General features: G+C 41.2%; 1 protein-coding gene across 5 annotated transcripts in view; it reads right to left on the reverse strand.

Annotated features, from left to right (window-relative positions):
- The window catches only part of si:cabz01090165.1 (uncharacterized protein LOC100333421 homolog), a 308,652-nt gene that overhangs the window by 164,329 nt on the left and 133,289 nt on the right, over positions 1 to 11,034 (reverse strand). The gene's annotated exons all lie outside the window — the stretch shown is intronic.

Raw genomic sequence — 11,034 nt, forward strand, 5'->3', positions numbered from 1 at the left:
TTGTGGGTCCTGTTGTGGCTCTAATGTGAAAGGGGATATAATATAACATATTATGATATAATATAATGCCATATGATATTGGACAATATAGTGTCATATGATAGATCTACCCTACCGCCTACTGGTGTTGGCCAGAGGGGCCGATGGCGCGATATGGCAGCCTGGCTACAACCGTAGCTGCCTCCACCAGTGTGTGAATGTGGGAGTGAATGAATAGTGGTATCGTAAAGCGCTTTGGGTGCCTTGGAAAGCGCTATATAAACCCAATCCATTATTATTATTATTATTAAATTACCTACGAGTTTGATTTGTCAGCAACTTTCTGCCAGCCCTCTCTCCTTGCTTTTGCAGCCTTTGCAGTGTTCTCTTGCGTTTTAATTAAACTCTGAAACTCCTGAAATCCCTCACTCATGAGTTCTTGCTCTGCTGCCGGAAAATACCGAGCACGCCCCTTCGACATTTTCGCCGACCAATCAGCGGGTTGCCGATCACTGTTTCTGCTATCGATGCGTAGCCCCTTTTACGACACCCTGTGATCGCGCATTACTTCATCCAGCTGTAGTAATCGTCAACAGCAGGTGTGTTCGGGGAACCGGATTAGCGAGCTCACGGTTAGCGCGATGATTTGATCTTGGATGTGTCATTTGATCTTGGATGTAGTAAGCGACGTACGAAGAACAGGCCCCAAGTGTCAGAAAGAGCATCGCCACTAGTCCCAGTGCTACTGGTACGAGTGTGAACCAGTCACCAGGCAATACCAGCATGAGAACCTCATACATATAAATGAGTGAATGATTGATCCTGCAGCTACTGGTGACCATACAGTAAACAAACACCAACAACAATGTAAAGTCATCTCATCTGCGCTCAGATCTTTTGGATTTTTCCTTTTCTTTGGACCACAGCTCTACTTCCTTACACAGTCTGTTGTTATGTTTCCTTCACCGCGCCGTCCCCACACACAGCTGAGACCTTCACCAACATACGCGCACGCCCAGCGAAACAAAAGTTCAGCAGAGGAGACAAACAAGCCTCTCTGCAAACACCGTTACATTAAATCAAATCAACAGGCAGCAGCACTCTCCTTCTGTTTTCTGCTGCTTTGAGCTCCTGCCTCACTCGTTTATCTGAAAGAGTGAAGAGGACCAAGCACACATCTGCACTTGGTATGACAACCTCGTACATACGAGTACTAGTATGTGATACTATTTAGGATAGCAAACAGCTGATTATTTTAGTGATACAACTATGGTAGTCTCTATCTGAAGATAAATGAATATCTATAGAATCTGCAGGTAAGGAGGTGATTATTGATATTGTTGCTCAGGAAGAGAGGGCTGTCTAAACATTTGATGATAAGTCAAATGTTTAGACAGCCCTCTCTGGAATGTCAGTGGTTCCAACAATTCATCCAGTGCGCTGTTCGTGAAAGATACTGGACCCCAAACTGTCCCCAGTGCCCCCCTGTGAGTGTTGGAAGTGAAAAAAGAATAACTCACTGTTTAACCACTAAGCTAAAGGTAAAAATAAATAAATAAATAAATAACCACTTACTTGTACTTACAATAACTTACTTACTCTCTGACCAGATATTGTCTGCTGTGATCGCATCAAAATATGACCCAAGTCATCATTTATATCATCTCCATTACTCTGTTCTAAATTCTTCTCTGTCCAACACTGGCGATGTTCTTCCCGTTACTCTGAGCTCGAGGTGAGTTTGGCCTTTGGCTGGAGGCTGAGGGCGCCTCGTTTAAATTAGGGCCTGATTGGGTCAGCGTCACTTCACTGCCCTCCATGCTCCCAACGAGACAGTGCAGTCAGCAAACGCCACTAACCTCAGCTGCTCACACACTAAAACCATCAGGATTTAGAATACACAGATAGGCAATCGTATCTAAGCTACATATGCATGCAAGGAGGAAACACATTTACTGAAATGCATCATCAGTTTTGGAAGGCTTTTTATATACTACGCTTCTTAAGTACATTTGTAAACAATGAGTGGGCCTTGAATTGCGATCCACCCGCTGGATATCAAGGCTACACCGGAAGTCTTGGAAAACCCGCCACTGCAGCTGATTTAAACTCCTGTCACACAGAGACTTCTATGTTACCTTTTCACTTTGTATCTGAGGCCAGCAAAAGAATGATACAGTGGATTGAAATTCTTCATTAAGCCTTAGTTTGTAAGCGGCAGATCCAAGTGCATCCCCTGTGAAGAAACGCACTGCTCACATCCTCCCTTTAATGAGGTGTGCTCAGAGGTGAAGGGGGAAAAGAAAATGAGCTGCTCCCGGGTTTGCATCTATGATACAAATTTACTTTCATGTTGACTGATCCGGGTTTTCATTGGCTGGCAAACCTTGCAATACATCCTCGTCAGTCAGACATGTAACAGACTTGCCAGACCACACAGTGTGAAATCCAGACAGCCTCTCAGTGCCGCAACACAGTTAGCTCACCATTTGCTATATGTCAATGTTTGCCTCGCTTCCAAAACCCTGGATGTTCATCCAGAACTCTGAGTGCTGGTGTGTGTCTGAGCCTGTCTGAGTCAGCGTGCCGCTGCTCGTAAAGGCCGTAACACCAGTGGATTTGGATTTACAAGTCATGTACACTTTTCTTTAAAGCCCAAACGAGAACAGCTTCTTTACACATCCGTCTGCACAATTAGGATTTGATCAAATCGGTTCATCCTGTCAAAAAAGCACTTATAGCTCCTTTCACTTTTAACCCCAAATTAACTGCACCTGACAGTGTGAAGGGTTAAACAGCCAGTGGGTGGAGCCTCAGTATGCCTGACGACTATATAAGGAAATCCCTTCTGACATAACACACATTTTTTTTACATACACTGATGTCACTTTTGGAAACCTTTGGCCAGATTTAATATCAGTATCCACCAGCAGTGTACACTACATATGGAAGAAAACAAGTGAAGCATAACAGGACATCTAATTGTATTGAAATAATGAGTTTCAGCACTAAATTTGTAAAAGAAGCAGCATTCTGGACAAGACCTACATCACGTAAGAAATTTCATGACACAAGACTGTTCTGTTATCTGCTGCTGAAAACACTGCTCAGCGGTACAAATTAAAGATGTTGCCTGTGGCTCGATAAGACTGGGACTCCAACTTTAACAAATGACCCATCTTTTTGTGTCCACCAAAGCACAATATCCCTTTGCCCTTAGATCCACTGCGACACGGCGCAGAGCTGACTGTGCATCGTCAGCTGTGGCTGAGAGCTCAGTGTTTTTGAGTCAGCAGCGGGAAGACGAACAAAGATTTACTTCAGATCCACATTTAATTAAACTCTGCAAACTAGACTACGAGATTAGAGCTCAAATCCCACTAAAGGTCTTTACTTGAGTTTGATTCAGAGCAAGAGTCTCGATACTTGAAGCAAGAGTTTGAAAGGGAAAATTACAAAAATAAAAATCAATTAAAACAAACAAAAACAAAGCAACATTTGAAGGATGGCGCAGTTATGTTTCATGGTTTTATATATTTCACATGTGTATTTATAGGACTGCTATTTGCTGATAAAGGCCCTGTGGGTTCATAATAGATTACCTGCATATAAGATGGCATTTACAGTTACCAGTGGCTAAAATCAGCTTTGCACTGGAGAAATGTTTAAAAAAAAAGGGTGATAAAGCTTTGAGGTTTGAAACAGGTCAGTTAGCTCTCTGAAACAAGGATGTGGAAGATAAATGAGAAGAGAAAAAAAGGTAATTGGCAAGATTTTTATTTGAGAATTTTGTTAGAGTTTGTTCAGTTTCAGAGAAACCTGGTGTGGAATAGAATAGAATAGAATTCAACTTTATTGTCATTGCACATGCACAGGTACAGGGCAACGAAATGCAGTTTGCATCCATCCAGAAGTGCTTTAGTGATATAGATATATTACAATATATATTAGCAATAATATAGATATGTGAGTATATTACAGAAATGGGTCTATTATGGTATGTTAAAATGTACACGGTATGAAGTATGTTGTGAATATTCTATAACTATAAGTATGTACAGGCTGTAGTGAGTACAAGCTATGTACAGGCTATGAACAGGATATAAATATGAAAAACTATACAGAATATGAAATAAATAACTTTACAGAATCTGAGATATACAGCTATACAGAAATGGGAACTATGCAAGTTGTAAACAGTTGTAGGATTAAAAATTATCGTATGTACAGAATGATTATTTACACAGAGCTATACAGTAGTGCAGTTAAGATAAGTGAGGGTGTAGATAGTTTCTACAGAGGTATATAAAGTGCTAGTGGTTGTGAGTGGTGGTTCAGTCCATGTTATTATTGTGTGTTTGAGGGTACAGTTGACCATTGTGGGTGTGTGTATGTTCAGTCCATGTGTTAACGTGGGTTAGACGTCAGGAGGCAGAGTTCAGGAGTCTGACAGCTGTGGGGAAGAAGCTGTTCCGGTACCTGGTGGTCTTAGTCTGGAGGCTCCTGTAGCGCCTTTGGAAGTAAAGCAAAGGGATTTGTGCAGATTTCATGGCTTTTTCATGCTTTGGAGTTGGTCCCACACAGATCCTATGGATGGCTGTGCAAGCTGTCATTCACATGCTGTAGCCGTTTACTGTCATCAGGGGGCGATGTCACAAACAACAGCTCTGTGGGCTGCTTTTGCTTGTGCTGCTAAAATAAAAAGTCAGTTGAAGCCACTTTCTGTGCTTTGCTCGAGTCTGAAGCACAACAGCTCGAAAGCGAAGGGCTCCCTGCAGATTCATCCACACTGAGCTGCATGCCTTTGGTTTTCTGGAGCACCGCACACAAGCATCCTCGCTAAGGCTGTAATCTTACGCAAAGTGACACAAACACATATCTGTAAAATAGGCTTTACATGGATCAGCACGGTCCACACTTTGCCTCGAATAAGTGAACGATTACGGACCGGCATCTATGTGTGGAAGCTCCGGCACTTTATAGTTGGCCTTGTTTATCACAGCCCTCTACAGCTCCTGTTTATGCTATAGGCAGCACATTATTCTATTGTAACACTAACGTGTTACACACAAATTAATCAAAGCATATCAGTATCAAATATTTAGAACATGACTGCAAACATGTATGAGTGAAGAGATTTGTATGCATTTATATTTTTCCTGGGTCGAGTTTGTCCTGCAAATTCAGAGCTGCTCACAAAACACCTGATCTGCATTTCACTTTACTATATCTATTTCTCCTGTCTCCATCTCAGCTGGTACACACTTCCTGAGATAATTTCATTTGGGCAACGTTATATATGCCACAGCTCTGCTGCACGCGCTCAGTGGGATATTAACCTGTCCAGGGTGACATACTATGTTCTTCTTTTCTTTATCAAGGTGACTTACTATATTTAATTCCCCTCTTGCATTGAGCAGCATATACTTGTAAAGCCTATTTGTTAAACTGACACTGATATCCCATTGTCTGTGGCTGGTGTTGAATTTCCTTCAGTTTACTGTTTAAAATCAAGACGACTCTCATCTGTCGCCCTCACACACTTTCATTCCATTTCTTTCGCTTGTTTTTCTGGTTTCATAGAGGAAAAAAAGAACAGAAAAAAATGAAAATGAGAAAATCTGACCCTCATTTGAATTAGCAAACCTCTGGAATGTTATCAGCGTGAAGCTGAATGAAACTAATTAAGCTGTCCAACAATATTTTCTGTGATCACTGTGGAAATCAGATCCCACTGTGGCAAATTATCCCTGTCACTGTACGACCACCAAAGTGTAAAGCCACCACGAGCTCACACCCGCGACCTCATATCAGTGTTCAGCACAGTGAAGCAGTCTGAAGCTCAACAGTTGGAAAACGCCTCTCATTCATCAAGAACCACTGCACACAGGAGCGAACTGAGGAAAGTGAGTAGGAGTGAGGTTTGTGAAGTGCAGAATGCAAACGCGAAAATGCGACTGGAGCTTTTTAACAAATAAATGTGGCGTCCGAATTTGAAACCAAAAAGCTTGGAAAACAAATAAGAGCCACTGGAAGCTCAAATATGCTGTGAAGCTGCGCACGAGGGAAAAAAGAGCAATCAGTGAGTGAAAAACACCCACCAACAGGTGAAGTGTGCTTACTGACAAAATGGTGATAACATTGTGACCACCAACAATTGTTTTAGTTTTACAAACATGCACATCTTTAGGGGACATTTCAACCCGAGCCATCAGCTAATACGAAGAGCTAATACGAAGAGCGCCTCAAAGAGTTCCTGCATGCTTTATGGTGATTTAATGACAGCAAACAGTGAAGTGAGGCTCCTTACATCACAGGCATTCTGAAACTGAAGACTGCATATCAGACTCTGGCTGCCCCAATTTAATACATTTTGCAGAAGTTATTAATCAGTATCAAAGCAGCTGTGGATAATAGATAATTTAACAACTATCTGGAATCCATCAGTTATCAAGAGGAACCTTTTTTCTTTCTTGGCCTCTAGTGAAACGTACGGTTATCCTGATAACATGCAGTTGATATCTGTGCCAAGGCTTCCCATGAGTGCAGATAAATTAGAAAATGCCAATAAAAAGCTAAAGCGTTGGCAGCTGGTGGTCTTGAGATTACGTTTCAGAAAATGGATTCCTCTCTACGCTCCACGCAGACTGTTCATGTAGCCCAGCCCTGCTTGGATTTAACCGCTGCAGCTTTTGTCTTGATGCATGCTCAATCATCCAGGTAAGAAAACCCCCAAATCAGTTGATGTTTAATGATAAAGGAAGTGACCTCGCAGCACATTGTTTGTCAGTGGTGCTAGTTTCAGTCATTGTGCAAACGTTTTGTTTTAAAAAGGATGGTTGAAGCTGCAGGTAGCTGAGGGTGAAGAAGTCCTCTGGATGAGTGAGGAAATGTTCCTCCCACTGAAAACGCTACGTCCAGATGAACACAATCAATGTTTGGAGATTTATCAGCTTTTAAATCATTTTAAATTTCTGCTGACTGTTGACAAATTACAACTAATCGCTTTTTTCCAAATAAACATTTTTTCAGTAATTGCGTTCATTTCACCTCACTGGGGAAGCCTCCAGCAGCCCAGGCCCACTGCAGTGTAACTAAAGGAGGGTTTAGCAACAACTTACAGAGCCCTGTCACTGCTCATTTAGCATTTAATTTTCTCCAAAATGTAGGAAATTAGGGGTTAGGGTGATGGCTACTTCTCAGGAATTATAATTTAGACATCAGAGGGTTCACTGGCCAGTACTCGGACTTCACATATTCAAATATAAGCATCATTACAAGCAGAACTCAAAACTCGTTCAGGGGCAACAAGGGGGTTTTGGAGGTTTCCTGTGTCATCAGCAGATGTCGAGAAAGCATATTGCTTAAAAGATTTGCATTTACATTTGGAGATTTGTTACATTGGGAGATTTGTTACATTGGGAGATTTGTTACATTGGGAGATTTGTTACATTGGGAGATTTGTTACATTGGGAGATTTGTTACATTTGTCACGGCCCTGGCTGGGTTAGGGCCTGTGTGGGCGAGTGTTTGGCAATGAATCCTTTTTAGTTACTTTTCAGTTTACTGACCAACGCTTGTTTTGTTTTGTTTCTTTAAATGGTGATAGCAACTTGTCCGTCTCTTTTAGTTGAGTTATTAATAGAAACTTTAATAAAACTCCTTAATTTAACCATTTTTGCCTCTCTGTCTCATTTTTCTGACCCAGACACTTTTTGTTACTTTTCCTAATCGCCTGGACCCTTTCAGAGCAACGTAACACATTCAATTCCTATTTCTACAGATTTTGTAAAGATGGCTTCGACCTGTAACAGAATGACGTTGACCTAAAAAGACACACGATTGCCACACCTCTATTCTCATCATAACTGGGATACTTTTTCCACAAGAACCCCCAGCAGCTGTCTTCCTGCTGCTTCATGTCAGCGTCCCTCCGCCCACCTGTGCTCTGTGCTATAGGCACCAAAATAAATAGCGCAGCTCCCAAGGTCACGTCAAGGTGAGGGATACACCAAACTGTCAGAACACTGCGTGTGTGAATATTTGGCTCTGCAAGTTCCAAATATATGTTGCTGTAAACATTGTTAAAATAAGAAGAGACAACACTGAAACGGTTCATATTCACCACAACCCGAATGTCACAATTATAGAGGACGACAATGCAGAATTATTCTACAATAAATGAATACAATTCAAAGCTTTCTGATACAACATGACTCTCAGGGAACAACAATTACTGCAGTATAAATCCGATGGGATGTCAGGTAACTCTTTATATAAATGGCAAGAGAAAATTCAGGTGTCTCTGCAGGAGGCCAGAGGATTACACGTGCAAAAGACTGTTCGTGTTTCTTGGTTGAGTGATGTGGGCCTAACTGAGACACACAGCATGGATGAGAACAGTCTGTACACTTAATTACAGGATTCATATTCTCCACTGCTCTCCCTGACACTCGTCTTTAAACTGTTTTAAGTCTTTCTTCAAGTTTTGTTTCGTTGTATTCCCGTTGTTTTCATTACATGATCATATATGAGCTGGACTGAAGATTTAGTGAACTTTTATCCTGCCTGTTGTGTTTGGCACTGGGTTTCTTTCTGGACTGTTTCATAACTTAAAGCCTGACCATCAATACACCAAAACATATAAATACGTTTTAATGCATTAAAAATTGAGGCATTTTAACAGGGCTGTGGGGACGACTCACTTTTGAAGCCAGCCTCAGGTGGCATCCAGAGGAACTGCAGTTTTATCCACATCAGCTTCATATTCATGCAACTTGTTTAGTTTAAAACATGCTGACACTTCTGACTCTGAGTCTGGATTATATTTTTATCAAGTTACATTATTCAAACCATGCAAAATATTAAATGTTTTTATCAATATACAACCAGCATGTGGTACAATCCATGTGAGATTCTCCTGAGTGTCTTAGAGTAGGACAGATGTAGAAATTCTCTCTCAGGAAGAATAACTGAAAAAAGCCAGATCACATTCTTCTGGTCAGGACGTACAAAAGAAATGTGCACAGATGAACCACTGTCTGATGAAATCTCAGCAGATATAGATAGGCGAAGTATATAACTCCATCCTTTTAGGAATAAAGTGTAAAATTACCATGACATTCACATTCACTGAGCCACCACACACAGACCTGCTGGGGCTCCTCAGGGGGGCATTAGCACACAAAAGCAAAGCCAAGCAGCAGATCAGGCTGCTGTTACTGCCAAACAGTCAGGCCTCAGGAATTCATTTTGGCACAGATGAAGAATGAAAAATTGCTCTGACATTTACAGCACACATCCCGCTGCAGCAGAGTCGACAAACAGTGGGAGACAGCCACAAAACTAGGTTAAGATTTTTGCCATTATTAAGTTATCCTCACTAATTCGTAAGATTAGGACTGAGATCCCACATTAGAACCAAATTTCTCTGAGCTTTCATTGCAGCGTGCAAATCCAGGGATGCTAAGACGACCACAGATTTTAGTTGCATGAACGAATTAGCTGAGAAGCTAACTATAAAACCTGTCATGTTTATCTAGTGTAAGACGACCAGAGCTCAGTTGGTGTTTCAGTGGTGAACCAAAATAATTTCACCTACTCACTGGGTGCACAGAGAGAAAACTGAATAGAACAGAAAATAGACCTTAAGGAAATGTAAACCTGGAAGAAAAGAAACAACTTCTCCAGTTAAGTTTAATAAAAGACACAGAAACTAAATGGAAACTTAGAGCTGGAATTGGGTTGCAGAGTGGCTTGCAGGCATCATTTTAATACTAGTCAAACCTCTTGAGAGGTATGCAACTCTCCGTGGCATGAAGTTTTTTACGCAAATATTGACATGTGGGGTATCCACAAAAACCTTAGAATCTAAACGCTCATATAAACCATTTCTACAACAACCAAACACAGTGAGAACAAGCAATGATTAAAAGTGTAGTTACGTAATTGTGCAAAAGTCTTCTAAACACACACAACGGAGCCATGAACTCTCCCGACTTCATGTAAAAAGGGAACCAAAGCCTGGTTAGCTAGCTGGGCTCTCACAGATCCCCAAACTCCAAGTTTCAACACGCTCTGACCAAAATCCAGTGAACCAGCCACAAAAGAAGACCACCATGGAATCATAAATCTTGGCACAGATGATGTTTAAATGTTGATTACTGATTATCTGTGTTCTAGCCTCAGTAACTTTGACACAGTAACAACTGCTGCAGTATTTAAACCTCTGATGAAATCTGTTAGCTTCATTTTGATACCAAGATTGTTTACACAGAGTTTGTGATTGCAGAGAAATACTCCATGCAGGAGGCTCAGAAAGCCCTTTGGGGCTCACCAGAACAGCACCTTTTGAGTTGCAAGGGTTTCCCGCCTAAGAAACACCTTTCATAAACAGCTTTCCACTCTTTTCTATTCCCCTTTTTTTCCACCGGTGGGCTCACCAGTGTTACCAGTGTCTGCCTTTGAGACAGCTTAGCTGAACTCTCTTTAATCAGGAATAATTAACCTTGTGAATTGAAAACAGTGTATTGTCTGTAAATTTACAGTATGTGCGTGTTTCATCAGTGTACTGTTTGACTTGTCACTCCAGTGGTCATTCAGCTGATGAAAAGAATTTGAAGAGCTCTCAATTTGATTGGTTATTTACGGTTTCTTGAACAGACAGAGAAAAACTATGAAGGCGCACTGTGTCGTTGGGACTGCTGTTCAATACTGAACTCAGTATGACTGTGTCTGCGCACCGCTGCCAATTAAATGATAATAGAAAATACCAGGGAAAAGAATTATGGAAGTGTTTCTCTCATCGGTGAAAAGCGGGCATGCCATCACATAATGACATACAGTAAACACACCCATGAATGTGCTGTTAGAATTATCATCTCTGCTGCCACGAATTCATATTTGACAATGAATGCTTTGAGTGAAAGATAAAGAAAATATTAACCACACTGAGAAACTGAGACTCTTTTTAATTGAGAACACTGTGAGAAAACCTTGAAATAAACATGATTATCTCTAACAAACTAAACAACGAGGAGGTGGGAACCAAACAGA

Source organism: Haplochromis burtoni, unplaced genomic scaffold (genome assembly GCF_018398535.1).
Source record: "Haplochromis burtoni strain Fernald_Lab_line unplaced genomic scaffold, NCSU_Asbu1 Contig_238, whole genome shotgun sequence".
In the NCBI taxonomy this organism is placed as follows: Eukaryota; Metazoa; Chordata; class Actinopteri; order Cichliformes; family Cichlidae; genus Haplochromis; species Haplochromis burtoni.